Source organism: Cupressus sempervirens, chromosome 7, assembly GCF_028749045.1.
Source record: "Cupressus sempervirens isolate cs-2001-9-10 chromosome 7, ASM2874904v1, whole genome shotgun sequence".
In the NCBI taxonomy this organism is placed as follows: Eukaryota; Viridiplantae; Streptophyta; class Pinopsida; order Cupressales; family Cupressaceae; genus Cupressus; species Cupressus sempervirens.
The window spans coordinates 367,048,902-367,056,882 of NC_143124.1; positions in this window are offsets into that span (position 1 = coordinate 367,048,902).

The following is a 7,981-nucleotide window of genomic DNA, read 5'->3' on the forward strand; positions in this document are numbered from 1 at the left end:
AGCGATGTGTCTCTTTTTCCTCTCCTGAGGAAATCTCATAGGAATCCTCAATTTATCTATTAAATTAAATTGCCAATCTTTTAAGAAATATTAGTTTCCTACAAGCAATAATATCTGGATTAGAGAGGAAACATGGTAGGGAGGTGCAGTAGTGCCAGTTTTCTTGTATTGAGTAGCTTGGCCCAACCTACTCAATTTGTGTCCCATGAGGTAAAATGACATGGTTGGTCAGTTAGTGCTCACAACTTGGGGTTTAGTTGTGAAGAACTAGTATCTAGGCTTCCTTCAATTAAACAACCAACATCTAGTTGGTTAGCTTATGGACCAAGGGGTCATTTGACTTGGTTGGTTTTTTTGTGCTTTTGGGCTTAATTTTGAGGAACCATCTCTGGGTATCTTATAGGTCATTCCCATTAAATCCTTAATATGGTTAGCTATTGGAAATATGTGATGAATTGGATTTAGTGCATTTAGGATATTATATTTTTCAATAGGAATTATCTGTATATGATTGACATCCTTGATTTTAATGTTAGGTATTAATTGATTACAATTCTCTCTAAATTGAATTGTAATTATGTACTAGAATGCTAATCAAGATCAAGTACATCCCTAAAGGGGACATTACAAAGAATCTGCACATCTATATATAATTGTGTTCATTTCCTTGGAATTTGTGTACTGTTCAACACTCTACTACTTGTGATACATTTGTAGTCTATATATGCAAAACTCACACACCACTTGAATCCACAATATACATGCCCTAATTGTGCATTTATATCCCAGGGAACCCTCATACCCTTGTTTTTATGGCAAGAAATTGTGTTTTTGTTGTATTGCACCCCACCCACAAACCCTACACTGCACATATTTACTGCTAAACCACATTCTCTTTATAGTTTGAATCTTCATGTTAGTTTATGATGCATAGAAACTACATAAAATCCTTTCTATGCTGAGGAGTGATTTCAAAAAACTTACAAATTTTCCAAATCTACATATCCACTGTCATTACATGGTGGGTAAGTACATTCAAACACATCCTTGAACATCTCTAAACATTTTAGGGAGATTAAAATCTATATTCAACCCAACCTAAGATCTTTAGTTCATAACTCAAAACTTTCATAAATCTATATGTCATCTAGTCTGATACAAAATTTCACTCTAAATTCAAAATAACTTCCTGAATCCTTATACCATCTTGGACTCAATATCAGTATTACAAGACTTCCACACCCATGCATTATTTGATGAACCAATTTAAAGTTCAGACCAAAATCAATCTTGCATTCATTTGAATCAAAGATCAATATCAACTTTCTTGACTTGCCCCAGAGATTCCCATCTATGTGCATATATCTTGGTTCTTCATTATGTCAAACACTTGGCTCACTATGTTTCCCCTATTATTGCTCTGCATATTTCTCCAAGTTGATATTTGTTAAATAGTTGGAATACAATAAGGTCAATTCCCTACAGCACACTATATTTCCAAATGCCAATTCTCTACTCCAATAAAACATAGCATATAACATGAGGACTTCTCTAATAACATCTATCTCATCTAACTATTTAAAAAATAGCATATGCTATACTTAGATTGTTCTATTTAAACTAAACCATTTTATAACTATTCTATTTTTCCCTCCATCTATAATGAAAGGATAAAGAAACTAGTCTTATTATTCCATTAGTAAATGTTGTAACAACAGCAGGCGACGAATGATGATAATGGAAATTTAAGTGCATCCATCAAGGACATGCTTGTTTAACTTTAATTTTCTCTGATATATTTGGGTGTTACTTTGGTTAATCGACTTATGTTGTTATTTATGGAAGTTTAATTAGATGTAGTCATAAGTTATATCCATGGATGAAGAAAAATAGTTAACTGGACTTAAAAAATTATTTGAAGTGTTAAATCTAGAAGGCATTCTCTAACTTGTAACTTTTTAAAATAAATAACAAGCAATAGATATTAGAAAAGAAAAACAACAAAATGCCAAATTTGATGATGTTAAAAGCAATAGAATGCCAAGAGGCAGAAATTTATGGGAACTTGAAATGATGTTTAATCCACAAGAGAGACCATATGGTTCAAGTCCAAGCAAGAAAAGGGGTTGTCATGTGTCTACTGGTTTTTTTGTGGGAATTGGACCCTCTTCATTTCGATTAAAGAGAGGAATCTAGGAGTACAACCTGATATTCCTACTGTCTTAGTTTCTGATAACTGGACTGAAGAACTATTTGAAGTGTTAAATCTTAGAAGACTTTCTCTACCTTGTGATTCTTATAAATAAATAGGAATCAATAGAAAATAAGCAAAGAAAAGCAACAGAACACCAATAGCAAGAAAAAATTCTTGGTAAATGTTGTTTCCTCCACAAAAGAGATGTTAAGGTTGACGTCCAAGGAAGAAAAGGGTTTTCATGTCTCTACTATTTTTTTCTATTGGGAAATGGATCCTCTTACTTCAGATTGAAGAGAGGAATTTAGTTGTATTGGTTGATATATCTACTTTCTTATTTTCTGTACGAAACTCATATGAATTGTCTTGGTAAAAATATTGTTTATGGCCCTAAGCCCCCTTCTATTCTGTAGTTGGACATATGATGCAGAGATATTCAACCTACTAATGTTCCTTGTATCTCTTTTACATTATATTTGTATTAGTTTACTAAAAATGGTTAGTATTAGCTTACTAAAAATTTTACAACATATATGGGTCAAATGGGTAGCACAAACTACAAAACTGTTGGAACAAAATTAAATAACACTGAGAAATAATCTAGCACATACATGATTAGTGGGAAAAGTGTGGAATACAAAGTGTACACAATCACCTAAATTGAATTTTAAATTCTATCAAAAGGGGTAAGCATCTTAAAAATGTCCAAAAGAAACTTTAAACATTTTACTTTAAATCATTCTTAACATCATTTGATATTATCTCAGTTTCTCGCTAGTATCCCATTTGATCTTTATCCATTGCAAATGTCTTTGCTAACAATATTCTATTCTTTAGCTCATGATGAAGTGCAAACTCCTCCTTTGATTGGTAATCCTACTATGAAATCCATGGAGATGATATCCCACTTCCAAGAAGGAATGAGATTTGGCTACAAAAGTCTAGTCGAGTGTTGGTGTTCTGCCTTAACTCTCTGACACTCAAGACACCTAGCCACAAAATCAGCAATGTCTCACTTCATCCTAGACCAAAAGAACAAACGTCTCAAATCAGCATGCATCTTCTTGACACCTAGATGTGCTGAGTAAGGTGTACAATGGGCCTCTACTAAAATCAAGGTGTAAAGCTCATCCAGTAATGGCACATAAATCCTCCCCAAATGTCTCAAAAGATCATCTGACTCTCAAACGTAGCCTACAAACCTACCTTCCAAAGGTCTTCTTGAATCTATCTCTCTGAACACTTCCTGATACCAAGAATCTATAGGAAGTGCCTGAATAATCTAAATCCTCAACTCCACACTAAGAGTCATAGATGATACCACATGTCTCCTGCGACTCAAAGCATCTGCCTCCACATTCTCCTTTCCTAGAATGTACTTAACCTCAAAATCATACTCACATAGAAACTCCATCCATCGCCTCTGGCAAGCATTCAAATTAGTTTGAGTAAAAATGTACTGAAGACTATGATGATCACTATGTAGCTCAAATCTATGCCCCAATAAGAAATGTCTCCACCTTGTCAAAGCATGAACTACTGGTGCTAACTCAAGATCATGTGTAGGTTAATTTAGCTCCTGATCCTTGAGCTTGCGTGATTCATACGCAATCACCCATCCATTCTGCATCAATATAGCCCCAATCCCTTCAAGAGAAGCATCTATACACACCATGAAATCACCTTCTAAATCAGGTATGGCTAAAATCGGTGCACTAGTCAAAAGCTCCTTGAGCCTCTGAAATGCTTCCTCACATTTTTCTGTCCATATAAACTTCTTTCCTTTCCTCTGAAGAGAAGTGATAGGATGTGCTATCCTAGAGAAGTTTTGGACAAATCTATGATAATAACTAGCTAGACCCTTAAAACTATGAATCTCTGACACATTAGTCAGTGTAGGCCAATCTATTATTGCCTGAATCTTTGTAGGGTCCACTGAAATACCATCACCTGAAATAACATGCCCTAAATACTAAATCTCTGATTTGAAGAATTCGCACTTAGCTACATTGGCATAAAGTTGATTGTCTCTCAAACACTGCAAAACCAACCGCAGGTGTTCCTCATGCTCCCTCTGAGTCTTAGAATATATCAATATGTCATCGAGAAACACAAGTACAAACCTATCCAAATAAGATCAGAACACACCATTCATCAAAATCATGAAAACTAATAGAGCATTAGTCAACCCAAATGGTACCACTATGAACTCATAATGCCCATAGCAAGTTTGAAAAGTAGTCTTGTGAATATCAGCTTCCTTAATGCAAAGCTAGTGGTATCCTGACTTAAGGTCAATCTTGGAGAATACTGTAGCTCCTTTGATCTGATCAAATAAGTCATCAATCCTAGGCAGAGGATACCTATTCTTAATAGTCACCTTATTCAACTGTCTGTAGTCAATACAAAGTTGCAAAGAATTATCTTTCTTCTTCACAAAGAGCACTAGAGCTCCCCATGGTGATACACTAGGTCGAATGCTCCCTTTGGCCAAAAGTTCCTCTAGCTAAAGATGTAACTCACCCAATTCCTATGTAGTCATGCGATAAGGAGCTTTAGAGATAGGCTGCACTCCAGGAATCAGATCAATACTAAAATTAATGTCTCTCTTTGGAGGCATGCGTGGAACCTCACTAGGAAAGACATCTATGTACTATTGTAAAATTGGGTGATCTAAAGTCTTCCTCACAAAATCTTCCTCATTAAGATCATTAAATATAATAGCAAATATCTGACATCCCTTATAGAAACTTCACTTCAATTGCATAGAAAAAATCATCCGCAGAGATATAGGCCTTGGTATCCTAACTATCTTCACATCATTCCCTTGGTGATCTTGGCACATAATAATCTTCTTCCTGCAATCTATACTAGCTCTATGAGAGCCAAGCCAGTCCATGCTTAAAACCACCTCATAGGAACCAAGGGGTATGACTCGAAGATCTACTACAGTATCAAAGCTTCCTAAGCTAAGCCCACACTTATGAATTAGAGAATCTTTGGAGACCTTAATTTCTGAGGCTAGTTCCACTTGCCAACCATGAACTTGCTTCACCACATCCAGCTTACACTTAGAAACTATAGATGGTGAAATAAATGAATCTGTAGCTCCTAAATCAAATAATACTGAAAGAGATATACCTCGAATAACACGTGTGGTCTCAACCACTGTTCCCTGATGATCTTCCTGATGGTGATCTACAGCTACAAATACTCTATGAGCTCTACCTGCATCACCAACTATAGGCTCTGAAACTATAGGCCTAGGTCCTAAAAACTAAGGTGCTCACTGTGGACACTGAGTTACATAATGTCCAATCTATCCACATGAAAAACATTATGTATTTCTGCTAGATCCTCTACCCATAGGTGGTACATTTGATTGCTGGTGACTGTTCCTGCTAACAAAAGACTGGCTACTCTAAGCTGGCTGATCGGACTAATTTTGTTTATTGTATTGAGTATTGTGGTTGTTCTTGGAATTAGAACCTTTGCCACCACCTTGAGCCTAAGAATTCGATCCCTTCTATTGTTGTGTTTGCTGAGACTATTGCTGATACTATTTCCCCTTAGAGAAGGAAGACTTCTTGTTACTACCTGAATTATAGTTGCCTTTAGATCCTAATGCTGCTAGTGCTCCTACAAAACCTCCTTGACTAAGGTTGACACTTTTCTCAACAAGGATAGCTTGACATACTATAACCTTAAGGGTTTTTGGCTCAAATAACTTGACACCCCCAATTATACGGTTATTCAAACCCCTAATAAAGTGTTGTGTCAACTGAGCTGAATTTTCACTAAATCCTAAAAAAGACATGAGCTCATAAAACTTATGCTTATACTTAGTCACTGACATAGTATACTATCTAAGATTATGAAACTCATCAGCCCTTTGCTGCTTCCATTCCTCTGGTAGGAATCGTTCACAGAAACTCTCTAAGAATAGTTCCCACGTGACATTGCTCATATCAATTCTTAGCTTCTTCTCCTTAATTGGCCACCAAGTGGCCCCAAAATTCTCTAAATTGGTGATCACAAATCTTGCCTTAACATTTCTGTCAAAATCTTGCATGGAAAAAATTCTGTCGAGGGAAATAAGCCATTGTTCGGTCACATAACCAAAACCTTGCCCATTGAAAGTCCTAACCTTAGATCTTGAAAGATCTTTGATCTAAGTGGACACAATGGACCTCTGATGATCCTTTCGAGGACTCCTAGATTTAGGTCTATGCTCTTGTTCTGTCTGGTGTGCTTTGGGCTATTCTTGAATATGAGGTAGACGTTCAAGAATAGTCTGCATCATCTATCTCAAACCAACTTCTTCAAACTCAACTTGGTCCTCTCTATGGCTCTCTTCCTACTGCCTACTAGCATGCTCTCCTCTGCTCTCTTCATGAGCCGATCCCTCATGGGCAGACTCATATACACTGATAGCTCTTCCATGACCATGGCCTCTACCACGGCCTCTAATAGAAGACCTAGTCCCAAATACCATCCCACAACAGTACAAAGTACTATTATAGTCAAAAGACACATGTTTGCAATAGACTAAGTTCAATTCTATGTTAAGGTTTATGTTAAATTTCTAGTTTTGAAACTAAGTGTTGAAGTATGAAAAATATACAAGTAATAGTTCAAGTTCTGTTTAAGTTCACCTAGTTTCAAGTTGAAGAGATACACTTAATAGTTCAAAGTTTATAGTTGTTCCAAGATACCTAGAGCTCCCAATGTAGAAACTTGGGCTCTGATACCAAATGTAATGCCTCGCCAAGGGATCCAAAGAATTAACCTAAAATTTCACTAAGTTTGGTAGCATTTTTTTTTAAAACATGAAAGTAAATACCACATATAACTTATTCACCATAACGGAAGCAATAACAATGGCCATCTAAAAGTAAACATAACATACATAACTGGTTACATTCTTTAAGGATCCCTTAACATTGAATTACATCTAAGTCAACTAACATTATTGAAACCATCAAATATAACAACCACATGAAATAATAATGATAAGTCCAATGTTTATACATTACATTTCTAAATGCTCACTCATCCACTGTACATGTCACAAGGTATGAAAAGCTTAAAAGAATATACATATGTGAAATAAGGTACATCATCCTATTCTAATCCATGATACATCCATCATAAAGATCAAACATAATAAACTAAGTGCACAGTTCCTCCCAACCGTTAATAGCATCATTAGACCATCGTCGGCCCTAGCCATCCCTCTGTGCGTAACATTCTAAATCACCAAAGAGATCATCGGTATTAACATAGTAGGAATGTCACTCCTAATATAGACTACATATGTAAAAAGTAATCTAACATGCAAATAAAAGCATAAGATAACAACATCTAACATATGCTAATCATCAATGAAAGGATACATATCCACCATCATGAAGGATGCATCAGCCACGATGTCTCAATGAATCTCAAATGATAAGAGTGGAAAAAACACTACCACCCGACTACATGGTATCTAAGTGGTCCACTCCCACCATGCTAAGGAGATAATCTCAAGTCCCAAATAGGCTATCCAAAAATACATAGCATAAATCTCTATAAGTCCAAGAATTCTAAAAGTATACTAACTCAAAGGTTCCATCACACAAAACCGACATCTAATCCCAGAGGCACACAAAGACATGTAGGAACCTACTATGCAAGCAAGAAAGTGTCATCACATATATCATGTACAAGTTACCTTGGCAGTTAGCTAAACTCCACAGGTCCATACTGATCCTCATGCGGCCACTAGTATCCTCTCATACTGAC